This window comes from Camellia sinensis, chromosome 4 (genome assembly GCF_055761805.1).
Source record: "Camellia sinensis isolate YWXY chromosome 4, ASM5576180v1, whole genome shotgun sequence".
NCBI lineage: Eukaryota > Viridiplantae > Streptophyta > Magnoliopsida > Ericales > Theaceae > Camellia > Camellia sinensis.
The window spans coordinates 209,055,270-209,071,048 of NC_138964.1; the positions used below are offsets into that span (position 1 = coordinate 209,055,270).

Sequence of the window (15,779 nt, forward strand, 5' to 3'; positions counted from 1 at the left end):
GTTAGTTGTTCAGACAGAGTTTCTATGCAATGATGTCAATTGGAAGTATCTATTTTGCTTAGCTGATTATGTTTATTAAGGAACAACAAATCATGGATTGCAAACACTTAAAAGGGAGAGAGTTGTTTTTGTAAATTCTCAGATCAACTAGTCATTGAGGTGCTATGAGTGTGTTATTTAAAACACATTTCCCTGTTGTAGTTTAAAAAACATGTAAGGTGGAACTGATAGGAATCTAACTATTTTTAAGTAATGAACCACTTGGCCAGGTACCTCTGCTGAAGTAGTTCAGATAACAGTTAAACAAATCCACCAATCAAATTTCTTAGTCCTTTATAGATGTTGGATGTTGGATGTTGGGGAAAGAAGGGTTATTACACATTTCATTGCTCATTGGTTATTCTATAATGCATGATTTCTTCTCTGCCTAATGCCTTGAACTAGATTATGAAAAACTTGTAACAAATTGTCTTAATTGGATGACATCAATATCAATATTACATATTCACACTACATCCTACCAAAAAAGTTGCGCTCTTAGTTTCTTATTTTTTGACTTGGATTTGGCTTTTGTCTGCAGGTCTCGAAAATTCCAAGGATGCACGTAATGGAGGGGCTCAAACTGATTTAATTGTTGGAACAACTGCACAACCAAAGTGCGTAAGCTTTTATTTTGTGTTGGTTCTAGGTAGTCTTGCAGGGATAACTGTGGTTCTATCATTTCATATATTCCCTATCAAAATTTTCTTATATAACTCATGTCTTTGCTATCAATTTTTATTAGCCACCATTTCAGTTACTCTTAGAGGTCAATTCTTTAATTAACCTTTACATAAACTAGCATCGACATTAATTACGTAACCCAGTGGAAATTTGTGAAATAAGCTGCATGACGCTTGAGTGCGTAAAACATGACTGTAGGAATGAGATATTGTTAAATATTGGAACCCAAAGGCAAGGCATACTGAGCTCTTGCCCTTTTTTCAAGTTTTATGTACCTGGTAGTTAACAGTAGAGCCATAATTGTGTCCACACTGAAACCTTTTCTATGGAACTGATTTGGTGCTTATGCATTTTTCAACAGACTTGATGTTGGTTTTTCCGGGAAAAACACTACTGTTGTTTCTACTGGCTGTTCATCTAAAAGGTTCTTGTCTTCCTTCTTTAGAGGATGGGTCATGGGCGTTATATCTTAGTTAGAGGATGGCCATTTCTACTTAGAAGACGTCACTGGAGCAGTTGAAATCAATTTGTCTAATGCAATATCCTCTACATGTTTATATTTTTCCCTTTCGAAAGACTTATTGTTTGTTTTGAATGCTTGGATTTGAGCTGCCCTATAATCTCCAAAAGCGAAAGTTCTCATTGTAGGCCTTTTTAAATAATGGAAAATAATGGTGAATTTTAGATTTTATTTTATTATTTTATTTTTTTTTTAGGATTCGGGTGAATTTTATAATTTAAATATGCTTTTATGAACATGTACAGTTTAATTATTCTTTGTAAAATATTGAATTTGATGGTTTGATCAATTTTTATTTTTATTTTCTGTTATGATGTTTTTGTGAATGGAATGTAAATAATCAGCTCTTAGAGAGTGAGAGACGGCACCACCGTCGGAAAAAATAGAAAAGTTTAATATTTTTATTAATTTTGTTATAGGTTTTACTTTTTGCGACGACATTATACTGTCACAAAAAATAGAAATTTTATTATTTAAAATAAAAATTTTATTAGTTTTTTAATATTTTTGCGACGGCATTACACTGTCGCAAAAAATAGAAAATTTCATATTTTTTATACTTTCTGCGACGGCACCACACCATCGCAAAAAATAGTGTTTTTTTTTTAAAAAAAAGACTATCAGTGACGGTATTTTTTGCCGTCTCAAATAACATTTTTAGCGACGGTAAAATAGGGCCGTCGCAAAAAAGTCAAGAAATTTCAAATTATTAGCGACTGCACGGTGCCGTCGCAAAACATTAGCGACGGCACTTACCATCGCAAAAACTCTTTTGCAACCCCTGTAGTTGCGACCCCCTCTTGCCGCCGTAAAAAGTCATTTTGCCGCCGCAAAAAGTATTAGTGACGGCATTAGGAGTATTAGCGACGGTATTTTACCGTCACAAAAAGTCAATTTTTTTGTAGTGCTATTTAGATATGTATACCGTAAATTTATATTTTTTATCATATAATAACATAATCTATATAACAATTGAAAGGTTCATTTGAAAATGCCTTTGAAATTAATGGTTCAGATCTATCTAATTTAAAAAGCAATGGCTCAGATTTATTTTTAAAAATATCTCTCTCACAAACTATCTTTAATGATTTAGATTTGCCCAATTTAAAAACAATGGCTAAGATTGAAAAGAGTTTTAATGGTCTAGATTTATCAATGACTAAAATTCAATGGTCCAGATTTGTTTACCTATGAACTCTCACCAACCCACTGCACTTTACCAGGTAAGGCACTCTTTACATCATATGTATCTATGATCAAAGCTCTAAGAAAGCTTTGAAGAAGGAAGAAAGCTCTGAAGAAGGAAGAACAAAGCTCAATCGAAAGCTCTCTTTTCCACCATCACCAGGTAAGACATCTTCTCTCCTTACTTTCTTTTTGTTTTCCATTCTTTTTTTTACCTCTGTTTTTTTTTTTTTCATCATCCCGTCATCCCCACCTTTAGTTTGAATGCTAAACAATGGCCCAAATTTTTTTACCTTTAGTTTGCATGCTAAACAATGGAAGAACATAATTTTTTTTTTTTTTTTACCTTCAGGTTGAATGCTAAACAATGGCTCAGATTTATTTTTCTCTTCCCTGGCTTCACCCATTATTTTTTTCTGAAGCAAAAAAAAATTCTGAAGCAAAAAATTTTGTCTCACATTCGGACCACACTGAAATTTAAACATTAAAGGGTGTCTTATACTTATCAAACATCTATGGGTCAAGATGATTTGTTTGTTTTAGCTTTTTCCCTCCAAAATGTGTCTCTTCACTTACTCTATCTCTCTTTCCCATGTTAAGAGATAGATTCATCTCTCTCTCTTCTTACATACTCCACCAACTCTCCATTTTCCTCTCTGGTTTTAGCTCAAATTTTTCTCTCAATTTCGGTTCTGCAATGTCTAGTAACTCTTCATAGGTAACACTCTTATTCTTCTCTGCTCTTTCACTCTTCTAACCTATGAAATGGGTTTCTATTTCTATAAATATTGAAATGGGTTACAAATATGATGGATTTTGATTTCATTGAAGTGGGTTTCTATTTCTGGATGTATTTTAGAAAATATGATGGGTTGAAAATTTACATTTTCTTTTTGTATATTTCTATTTCATTGATTAGTTGCAAATATGATGGGTTTATATATTTCTATTTCATTGATGGGTTTTGCGTGTGTTGTTTTCTGACCACACTGCCAAACAAGCACTCAACTGGAGAACACCAGTAGAACAGATTGCGTCCAAACGACCTGTTACAGAAAGATGAGACTCCTGTGGTGGTTCGTCCACCCGGGGGCATTCCGACAATCAACTCAGTAATCAATATCTCTCAAAGATAGCCATGTGCTTAACTCACAAGCAAGAATACAAAAAGTGTACCTTAGACCCATGAGGGTGCTTTACTTTTATAGTCAGCATTGACCTGATCCCTGTAGAAGTCTAGTTTCAATGGACTCTGGCTCAATGCCTATCTTGGACTCCCAGTTAGATAGAGATAAACTCCGTAAAGCTTTATCCTTATCCAAACTGAGGCCCTTTCCTATTCTAGGACTCTTATCTCTTATCCACTCATCTCGGATTTCGACATCTCCACAGATAACCTCGGCCTAGCCGAGATCACCTCAGCGTCATGACTAGGACACGTGGCATCATTGGCTGGCACTTCGGTGCCACCTTGGCCACGTGTTGTTATTCAAAAAATATGTCCCCACAACTACCCTCTAGGTTTTGTTACCTCGGCATCCTGAGGTGATAGAACCTATATCATTTAAACCATATAGCACGTCGGCTAAGCTTACTCTATCCTTCATTACCGAGGTCATCATTCGTCGGCTCCATATGACCAAAACTTCAGTGTATTTTATCAGTGCCCCTTGAACTAAGAGCCAAGTTTTCCAAGTTCCTTAACCGAGATCGTTCCCTTAGCCGAGGTCTTTGCTTCGTTAAATCAAGAACTCCAAGAGTTTCTACACGCGTATGAGCTGTCACGCACAGCAACTCAATCATTTTCGCCACGCGTCTCCTCTCTATTGAACCGTACCTGACACGCGCCATCAAGTCGTATCGTTTTTTAGTGCGCCGCCTGACAGACACGTCATCTTAGGCACATTCAATACCATTTTGCCACCTTTTCGTGTTTTGATAAAAAAACACTTCTCTTTCTTCGTCTTTTCACTTTCACATCTTCGTCTTCTCCCAAGCTCTCTCTCTCTAACTTTCCCCCAAACCCTCCATTTCTATTCTCACGAAGCTTTCTGCAACTACTTTCATTCTTCCTCTCCGGCGAGGCTTTCAACGTTCTACCATTCATACCCCATCGTTCAACTTCGGCGTATCTCACACCGGCGTCACTCCCTCTGGTAAGTCGCTGCTTTCCCTCTTATCAATTTGTGTTTTTCTTAAAAAACTTCATTGCATTATTTGCTGCCATTGCGAACCTGTTCATGTTCTTAATTATTAATTTGTGCGTTGAATCCTACCATGTATTGAGCATGTTTGTTTCATGATTTTGCTTCTGCCCAATCTCTTCCAAAGTACACACACACTGCTCACATACTTGTTTATTTTGCCACTATTCTTGGCCTTGTATACATTTTGTCACAGTGTTCTTTGAATTCTTGCTCGTCTTCTTGAGTCTGAATGACTGTTGTTTTCTGTTTTCTTGTTGTGTTTTCCAGATTTCTACTTTCAATTCTTATTTTCATAGTCTTAAGTTTTGGGATTTGTTTTAGAACTCCTATCCTTAGGAAAAATTGAAACGAATTCCTCCTAGATCTTGAAAACCCTTTCCCTAGTTTCTGTTTTTGAGTTAAGCTGAGGTCCACTTAAACCCAGATAAAACACTTCCTTCTGAAATCCAACACCTTGTCCCTCTTAGCCGACATCATGGGTATGTTTAGGTAGAGGGTAGACACCCCTGCTAAGCTAGAATACTTTAGGCAAGAGTTCTCCATCTCTGTCGACGTTCATCTTAGGTTGGCTGGAGAAGAGGACTCCATTATGCCCAAAGACGACTCCATGCCCTTTTCAGTAGTAACCTTCATAGAGTGTAGACTTAGGTTCCCTCTTGACATCCTCTTCCGAGAAGTCCTTCAGTACTATAAACTCAACCCAATGCAACTAGCCATTAACTCTTACCGAGTTATTAACGGTATCATTGCCCTAGCTAGCCGTGAAAACGCTAGGATAACCTTAGCCGATATCCAATATTGTTATACAATGTGTGGCCTGAAGTCAGAAAAGGGCTACATCTATTACCTTAAGCCGAGATCCACAGAATACAAACTCATCGCCGACCTCCCAGACTCCAACAAGGGTGTTGAAGACGATTATTTCATCGTCTCGAGCAACTGGGAGTTCCCACCAAATGACGACCTTCACCTCTACCCCTTAAGCCGAACAGTGTTTAGAGAGGGGAATGGTAAGAGCCAAGTGTCACTTTACTTGCTTTCAAGTCTTTTATTTATTTCTGATACTTTTGTATGTTCTAACGTTTGCTTGTTATACTTTGTAGTCCTTTCTCAACCACCAAAGGACTTTCGCAAAACATTTTATCCCAGCAAGGATTTCAAGAAATTGTTGGGTTTGCCAGTTGAGCAGCGAAAAACCCCTCTGCTGCTCAACTACATCCCAACTTACAAATTTGTACTACCTGACGTCCCAAAAAAAGCAAGTCTCCTCTTTCTTCTATAACTCCTCCTACAAACTTCATCACCTCGGCCAGATCAAGCCTCTACATCTGACCTAGCAGAGCAGCCATCAACTTTTGTTCCACAACTGATTGCACCCTCTCAGTGCCAACGCCAACGTTGAGCTCCACTTCTTGCCCCCACAGGCAGAACTCGTGGCCGAAGACGCCGAAGTACTGAGGCATCGACTTATGATCCAGCCAACCCACCAACCGCACTTCCAGCGATCCGTTTTGGCACTAAAGTTACTGTTGTCATTTCTGCCGACGAGATGGGGCGAAAAAAGGTCGTTGCGGAAGACCTTCTTATCGACATCCCCAATGTCGTTACAGTGCAATCTTCTCTTTCTCAGTCCCAGCCCAAACCGAAGCCAAGGAGGCTGAAGAAGGCCCAAGCAAAGGCAACGGTGACTCAGATCGACTCTGAGGACACCTTGTCGATCTCAAAAATGGTTGAGGCAGAAAAAAGTTCATCCGCCGTCGAAAAGAGGCCTGTCGAGGCTGAACCCTCCGAATCCACCAAGTCAAAGAAGCCGAGGTCGGACTCAGCAGCCACCTCGGGTTCTCTCAAATCAGATGACCCTTGGGCCCCCTCCATTACAATTGAGGATAAGCCAGTTAAAGCTGGTGATAGCGCCTCTGATATTGAGGTCGACGTTGCCCTCTCCACTGCGCTGCTCCTTCCCAATGACCTCAACCGAATGGCCGTGGTTAGTGAATATGAAAATTTCGCTTTGATGGTTCAGCATTCTGTACGGATAAGTCTTTAACACTTGGTACTCTTCATTCTTTGCCTTTAAACTTAAAGATTTTACTAACTTTGTTCCTTGCATTTCTTCTCGGCAATCCAGCATGCCTAATCCTTTGCGATACAAGCATAGGTAATGAAGAAAGAGCTGGTCCACAAGACCAAGGAGGCTGTTGGTTTGCTCAAGACCATAAATAAAGCCAAGGCCAAGATAAAAACATTGATAGATCAGGCCAAGGTAGCCAAACAAGCCCAAGACGAGGCTGATGAAAGGGTGGGGGCTGCTGAGGCTGTTATTGAGGTCCTCAAGGCCGAGAAGAAAGTGGTCGAGGCAAAAATGGTGGAAGCCTAAGTCAAACTCCAAGATGCCCTGGCCATCAAAGCCGCCGAGATCAAAGTGGTGGACGAGAAGGCCTATGCCGAGAGGGCAACCGACGTCCGCAAGGACTATAAAAAACAAGTCAGAGTGGCATGCAACAAGGGTTACACCCTTGGTTGGATGGCTGCTCTGAAGGAGTTGGCTGTCCCGAGGACTCTCCTCTCAGAGCCATAAACCAACTTGCGCTACCGTTCCTTCCCGCTTCAGGCTAATCCGAGGCTAAGGCTGAGAAGGAAAAAGAAAAAGAATGAGAGGAGGTCGAAGAATGAGAGGAGGCCGAGGCGGCTGATGCTGAAGTTCCTGCTGGGGCCAAGTCTCCAACTTTGAATGAGCAAGTCCTAAACTTGACTCAGGATGAGGAGGATGAGGTTTCAAAAGGTCCCTCACCCCAGAAGACAACAGTCGAGGTGCCAATCGCCGAGAAGAGCATTGATCAAACTCTGCAAGAGATTGACGCCGAGCTCGAGGCTGAGAGGTTGCCGAGAAAAGTTCACAGTTGTCTTCTGAGGCTGAGACACATCTTGCTGCTGACGCCGAGTAGTCTAGATACCAATTGTTGCTCTTTTACTTTGTATTTTCTATTTTTGGAGTTTATTGTTACTTTTTGGACAATGTTTTAACTTTAGTTTGGCCGACGTGCCCTTTTGTATCTGAACAACTTCCTTATCTGAATGCAAGTCCTCTTTCTTGACTAAGTGTTGATACTTGTCTTTTCTTTACTGTCTTGTATGATTCCATACTTAGAATAATTTGCATGTCTTCAAAGTACACCTTAACTGTGCAATTTCCTCGGGGTAAAATATTTCGGATATACCTGCTAACTGTTTATCTCGGTCATGGCTTAACACTTGAAACCATTTGTAAAAATATTTTCACAAGTGTTTATTTAAAACTTGCCACTTCACTTTCAATTATCAAGACTTCTGTCTTCAATTATCTCAAAGCTGGGTAATCTGGTCATCTCGACAACTAGGAATGTACTTCTTTGTAATATGACCTCGGCGTATCTTTAACTTCTAAATTTTTTTGAAAAATTTCAACAAGTGTTTAACCCAACTCTAGCTTGTAAAATGTTTGACAAGCCTTCCCTTGTCAGGCTTTTAAACTTTCTTTATCATTCTCCAGCTCTTTGCCCCCTAATGTGAACTTAAGTTTCACTTATGTTCACATTAAGCATGTACCTATGATCTTGGCGCTGAGGTCAAATTCAAACAGAGACTGGTCGAGGTTATCAACCTCGGTTTCTCTGTTAATCTAACAGACATGTACTTAGTATCATTCAAAGTTTTAATTCTGTCGACACAGCAAATCTAGGTTAATCCAACTTAGTTCAACTCCATTATATGCAAGTATAATTTCAACTTTGTTGTATAATGAGTCTAAGTTATTCGTCATGTTTCAATCAGAAACATCGCCAACTCAGTTCAACTCTATTATATGCAAGTATAATTCAACTCTGCCATTGGGAGGTCTTTGGTCTGTTGTGGAAGTCTGTACAGTGGAGCTTGATGAAGTTGTTCTTGCTGGATTGTGTGGAGTTAATTGTTTCAGTGGACAGTGTATGCTGATAGCTCTATTCTGCTGTAGTTCTAGTTCAGGCAGGGATTGATTCGATTCACAATGACAGCCATCATGGTGATAGCAGATTTAAAGATCAATATAAATCATTCTCTTCAAATATTTTCTCTACATCATGACATGATGAGCCTCTTTAAAGACTTCCAAGTTTGTTCATTTTGCTAGTCCAGTCATTGCGTGGGTGGTACAAAAAACTGGAGTTGTCTAGGATTGTCTGGTAAACTATTGAAATGTCAAGATTTGTCATTTTTGGTGTGGTGAAGCTGCTTCAATGTGGTTGCTGTTGTGTTTCGAATTCATGCTGGATACTTCAATGGGATGAATGTCAATGTGTTAGGTGGTTGGTTTTTTGGTGTCATTGGGAGGAATGTCAATGGGATGAATGCACATGGGTTGATTGTCAATGAGATGAATGCCCTAGAGGCTCCTATCTGGTTTTTTGGTTTTTTGGTGTTATTCTTTTCTCTGTTTGTTTTTGTGGCAGCATCTTTTGTTTTCCTTTTTGTTGGTTTCTCACCAATTGGCGCTTGGAGCTTCGTGTTAGCTCCAAGCTCCTCTTTATTGATGTATCTATTCATACTTTGTATGTTTCATCAATAAAGATTTATTTGCCGATAAAAAAAAATAATAATTCAACTCTGCCATATAATAAGTCTAAGTTATTCGTCATGTTTCAATTAGAAAACATCGCTAACTTAGTTCAACTCTATTATAAGCAAGTATAATTCAACTCTGCCATATAATAAGTCTAAGTTATACATCATGTTTCAATCAGAAACATCACCATCTTAGTTAATTCTTTTACACAAGTTTGAATTTAAAGAATTGAGCTAAAATTTTATTATTTACTTCGGCTAATAACAAAACATTTGAAAAAACAAAAAATTAATGATAGAAAAACTTCAGGTTGTAAGTGTTTCAGGGTCTTGGTAACTCTTTGTCTTCATTGTCTTTACGCCGATATGCTCCATTGCCCAGGCCCGAGATGATTCTATAAGGGCCCCGTTTGGTAGAGCTGTGCGAAAGCGATTATAACTTATAGCTCAACAGCTTATAGCTTATAACTGTGAACATAAGCTGATTTTTGATTTATAAATTAAGTTTCTCCTCCCCCATTCAAAGAATAAGTTGATTTTTGACTTACAAAAAGCTATAAGCTGTATTGTTAAGCTGAATCAAACACATCAAAATAGCTTAAATTAAGCTAAAAGCTAAAATAAGCTAAAAATAAGCCCTACCAAACAAGGCCAAGGTCCCTCCCAATTTGGGCCAAGCTTGCCCTCTCTAGGATCTTTTTGGTTGCCGACGACCTTTCTCAAGACGAGGTCCCCGACTTGAAACTCTCATGGGTTGACCTTCTTATCGTAAGCCTTAGCAAGCTGCTGCTGGTATGCCCCCAGCTGAATTGTTGCTTTCTCCATTCTTTCTTCCAAAAGGTCCAGATATCGGGCTAAAAATGAATCATTAGTCTCATTCTCCACTCCCTGGGTGCTGACCCCTGGGATGTCGACTTCTAATGGGATTACTGCCTCTGTGCCATAAGCCATGGCAAATAGGGATTCCCTAGTTGATCTTCTCGGCGTAGTCTGATATGCCCAAAGTACACTGGGCAACTCTTCCACCCAGTTCCCCTTTGCTGCTTCCAGCTTCTTCTTAATCCCATCCAAGATAGTTTTGTTAGATGCTTCTGCTTGTTCATTGCTTTGTGGGAAGCTTGGGGTGGAATAGTAGTTCTTGATTTTGTACTTTGCACAGAAGCTCTTGATTAGCTTACTGTCAAACTGTGTACCATTGTCTGCTATTATCGGCCTTGGGATCCCAAACCTGGTGATGATATTCTTCCATATAAAGTTCTTTACATCAATGTCCTAAATCTTTGCAAGGGATTCAGCTTCCACCCACTTGGTGAAGTAATTTGTTGCCACTAGCAGGAACTTCCTTTGTCTAGCCGCTTGAGGCAGTTGTCCAAAAGATCCATGCCCTATTGGGCAAATGGCCAAGGGCTGGACATTAGGTTCAAATCTATCGCCAATTGGTGTATCAATGATGCAAACCTCTGACACTTCTCATATTTTCTGACATAAGCTTCAGCATCTTTCTGCATGTAGGGCCATTAGTACCCCTGAGTAATGGCCCTATGAGCAAGTGACCTGTCTACAGTGTGGCTTCCACATACTTCTTCATGTATTTCATACAGGGAGTCTTCAACTTGTGAATGATGTACACACCTCAAAAGGGGTCTAGTAAAAGATCTTCTGTATAGATGTCTTTCTGCTGTCTGACTGAATATTGCCGACTTCAGTCTGATCTTGTGTCATTCTTTATAATCATCTGGTAGTTTCTCATCTCTAAGGAATACGATTATCGCATTTATCTAGCTTGGTCCCATCTCCACACACATTGCCTCATGCTCTGTGTTCGGTGGTTCTACACTTGGACCTGACAAGTAGTCAACCATTGTTGTCCTTGTCTCTCCTGGTTTCATTACACTAGCCAGGCTGGCCAAGGCATCAGCATGGCTGTTATCATCTCGGCTAACTTGTTGTAGTCGGCAATTTTAGAATAATGCTATCAGTCTGTCTACCTCTTTTGCATAGGCCATCATTCTTTCTTCTCGGGCTGCGTATCCGCCCGTTGCCTGGTTAACAATAAGCTGGGAGTCACAAAAGCCCATCACCTCTTCGGCTTCCATTGCTACTGCCAACTTCAACCCTGCGATCAGTGCTTCATACTCTACTTCGTTGTTTGAGGCTTTAAACCCCAAACGAATGGATTATTCTAGCATCTGCCCATCTGGTGATACTAGCACTACTCCTGCCCCCACTCCTTGTCGGTTTGAACTTCCATCAATAAACAGGTGGAAGGAGTCACCGACGTAAATACTGCAGGGCCTGAGTTTTTCTTCTTTCCTCTATTCTGCTATCCCTAACTGGGTTTCTCTTTGTTCACCTGGACATTGTATACCCTGGTTTAACGAAGCCCGATGTATGATGGCGCCTGGTTTGAACTCGGCTACAAAGTTGGCCAAAACTTGGCCTTTGATTGCTATTCTGGGTCTGAATTCCATGTTATATTAGCCCAACACCACTGCCCATCTGGCTATCCTGCCTGTCAAATCTCCTTGCTGCAACAGGGACTTCAAAGGATGCTTAGTTAACACCACAATCTTGTGGGTTTGAAAGTAATGATTCAGCTTCTTGGAGGCCATTACTAAAACCAGTGTCAGCTTCTCCAAGGGTAGGTATCTGGTCTCTGCATCTGCTAGGGTTTTACTTATGTAGTAAACTGCCATTTGTTCTCCCTTTTATTCTCTGATTACCACTGCACTCACTGCATGTTCTGAAACCGCCAAGTATAAGAGCAGCTCCTCTCCAGGTACTGGATTTGAGAGAACTAGAGCGGTGGTCAAGTATTTCTTCAAGTCGGCCAGGGCAACTTCGCACTCTTCTGTCCATAAGAAGTTTGTGCCTTTTTTCACTAAACTGAAGAAAGGTTTATATTTATCAGAGCTTCTGCTTATGAATCTATTTAGGGTTGCAGCCCTTCCAGTCAACATCTGCACTTGTTTTGCCGACGTTGGGCTCTTTAACACCAAGATGACCTTGATTTGATCTGGGCTTGCCTCAATGCCCTTTCTGGTGACCAAGTATCCCAGGAACTTCCCTGACCCAACTCCAAATGCGCACTTTGATGCATTGAGTCGGAGCCGGAATGTCCTTAGGATATCAAAGACTGTCTTCAGGTCGGCCAGATGATCCTCAGGTTCTTTGGTCTTCACGACCATGTCATCAATGTATACCTCCACTGTTTTGCCTATTAGATGTCTAAACATCTTAGTCACCAATCTCTGGTAAGTTGCTCCTGTATTTTTCAACCCAAAAGGCATCACTCCATAGCAATACAGCCCTTTTAGGATGATAAATGCAATCTTCTCCTTATCTGGGGGGTGCATGGCTATCTGATGGTACCCCCTGTAAACGTCCAGGAAGCTCATCCTTCCATGTCCTGAGGTGGCATCCATCAATTGGTCAATTTTGGGAAGTGGGAAACTGTCTTTGGGACAAGTCTTGTTCAGGCTGGTGTAGTCCACATAAACCCTCTACTTCCCATTCTTTTTCTTCACAACAACCGTGTTTGATAGCCATGTTGGGTAATTTACCTCTCGAATGGCTCTGGCCTCCAGAAGTTTATCCATTTCCTCTTCTATTGCCTCAACATACATCAATGTAGGCCTCCTTGCTCGCTGGATGATAGGTTTGGCCGACTTGTCAACTTCAATCTATGGAAAATGACCTCGGGGTCAATGCCAAGCATCTCGTATGGTGTCCAGGAAAACACTTCAAGGTTTGCTCTCAAGAATGCCTCTAATTCCTTTTCCTCTTCCTCGGCCAAGCCTGAGCCGAGAAGGAAGAAGCGCTCTTCATCCCCTTGTTGGACTAAGATCTTCTTTAGGATTTCCTCACTTCTCTCGGCTGGTTCTTTGCTGACGTACTCAAGGACCTCCATGTCCTCATCCTCAATATATGTTGTTTCTGCTTCTCATATGTTGCAAGTGGATTTCATTACTGCCATGGAGCAATTCTTTGCCTGTACCTGATCCCCTCTGACCTCCTCAATTCTATGTTTTGTTGGAAACCGTAATAACTGGTGCAATGTTAAGGAAACAACCCCCATTACATGCAGCCATGGCCTTCCCAGGATAGCATTGTAAGGGGAGGGGGTGTCAATTATTGTGAACTTCATTTTTACCTTCTTGGGGCTAGCCTGCACCTCCAAACTTACTACTCCCAGGGGCCATGTTAGTACTCCGTTGAACCCAACCATTGGACTATTGGATTGTTCCAGATCATCTTGGTGAAGGCCAAGCTCCTTGTAACACCTGACATATATGATGTCACAAGAGCTGCCCTGGTCGACTAGAATTCGCTTTACTTGGCACTCTTCAACCTGGAGGGATATTACCAAGGCATCCTTGTATGGATGCTACACTATCTCTAGTCGTCTTTAGTAAAGGACACCATTGGTCCTTGGCACTCGTCTGCCTTAGGTCTTTTTTGTCGGACCTGATACACATGTTGCAAGTGTTTTATCTTCTGAGTTTCCCCACGTATCTCGTTCTCATTCACCTTCGAGTGAATCACATTGATCACTCGAGGTCCGCCTGCCTGCGGTTGTGGTGTTGGCGAGGGTGGTGCTGCTAGAGCTTGAGGCAGTCTCGCTTGTTCCTCCCTTGTCTTGGCCTCATATACTAGGTCCCTTAGATGACCCTGTCTTACCAGGTCTTCCAGATGTGCTTTTAGGGCTCTGCACCCTTAGGTTAGATGCTTATCCTCATTGTGGTAGGCATAGCGTTTACCCAAACTTCTTCCCATAAATTCACCAGGAATCTTCTCTGGTGCTCTATAATAGGGCTGATTCTAGATTCTTTCCAAGACTTTGTAAACCGGAATCCGGAATACGGTAGTGACTGCCTGTGCAGCCCTCAGTCCTGTCTCTTGCTTGTTGTATCCAGTGTTACCTCGGCCTCGCATCAGCGAGCCGTTTCTCTTCTCTTGTTTTAACGTCTTTGTTGCTGGCGTGTCTTCTTCGGCCCTCGCATACTTCTCTATCATGGCCATTAGTTCCTCCATGCTTTTTGGTAGTGTCTTTGCTAGTGATTTTCGAAGCAGACAATCATCGTTCAGGCTGTTCTTGAAAGACACGACTGCCACCTCTTGGTTGCACCCTGGTATTCAGTTAAACACCTTATAATACCTTTTGGCATAGGCCCTAAGGCTCTCATCCTCGCCAATTCTTAAAGCCATCAAGGAGTCCACCATCGATGGCTGTAGTTTGTTTGTCACAAACCTGGCCACGAGCATCTCGGCTAGGCCTTCCCAACTTTTCACAGTTCCTTTCGACAACTTGTGAAACCAGTTTGATGCGATTTTCCCAAAAGATGAGGGGAACACCTTGCAGAGCAACGGCTCGTTCCCGGTGTATAGTACCATTGAGTTTAGGTACCAGCCGACGTGAAAGTTAGGGTCAGACTTACCGTCGTATATCTGGAATCTCGGCATGTGGAACCTCTTTGGGGCCTCAAATTTGCCCAATTCTACTGAGAACGACGTTCTCGGCTTGACCGGAGAGGTTACCTCGACATCTTGTCGTTTCTTCTAAAGGTAATCTCTCAGATCCTCTTTGGTCCGTCAGGAGCTCGGTTATCAACGGATTTTAGCCTTTTTGGTGCGCTACTCTTGATGTCGTTATGGGTCCTCTTGGACCTCTCTCCGTTAGTTACGTCGAAACAAAGTTCCTTCCCTTGAACATGCCGATGTTCTTTGGGGCCAGCTTCTTTGGTACAATGTGCCCTCCAAGAATCTCCCTTCATGACTCTCCTCGCCTGACCTCCCTTGAAGGTCGGTGAGAGTGTTCCTTGGACCTAGTGTGCTTAGGGATTGTAGGGACTGTTTTCTACCCCATTTTCTAGGCATTGTTCTTGGCCGCTGGAATCGGCATGTCTTGTAACGGAAATGGTGACTGCATGACATTGTTCTGCATCACGAAATTGACGACTGATTGCAGGTCCGCCAATTTATTTGCCATTCCCTTCATCTCTCTGTCTCTCCTCAAGCATCTATCTTTCCATACCTGGAAGTTGTTCTCGTTGTAATACCCGCTTCGGTCTGCCTTCTTTGGTACGTCTCCCTCCTGGCCGACGTCCTTCTCTCCAGGGTTCTGATCCTGAGTTTCTTCGTTGCAGTTATCCTCCTCTACGTTAGGGTCAATGTGTTTACCATTCCCAGTAGGGATGTCGTCTCCATCCCTTTCTTTCTGTCCGTCGTTGGCCATCTATTCTCCTTTCTTTCCCACAGAAAGTGCCAAATTGTATGTGCTATTTTTTGACCACACTACCAAACAGGTACTCAGCTGGAGAACACCGACAGAATAGATTGCGCTCGAACGACCTGTTACAGAAAGATAAGACTCCGGCGGTGGTTCGTTCACCCGGGGGCACTCCGACGATCAAGTCAGTAATCAATATCTCTTAAAGATAGCCAATTGTGCTTAACTCACAAGGCAGAATACAAAAAGCATACCTTGGACCCATGAGGGTGCCTTACTTTTATAGTCAGCACTGACCTGATCCCTGTAGAAACCTAGCTTCAATGGACTCTGGCTC

General features: G+C 41.6%; 1 long non-coding RNA gene across 1 annotated transcript; it reads left to right on the forward strand.

Annotated features, from left to right (window-relative positions):
• Positions 1–577: 577 nt before the first annotated feature.
• LOC145789875 (uncharacterized) lies at positions 578–1,532 on the forward strand. The gene is made up of 2 exons (XR_014328311.1): positions 578–656; positions 1,085–1,532. It is a non-coding gene; the product is annotated as an uncharacterized LOC145789875 (long non-coding RNA).
• Positions 1,533–15,779: the final 14,247 nt, after the last annotated feature.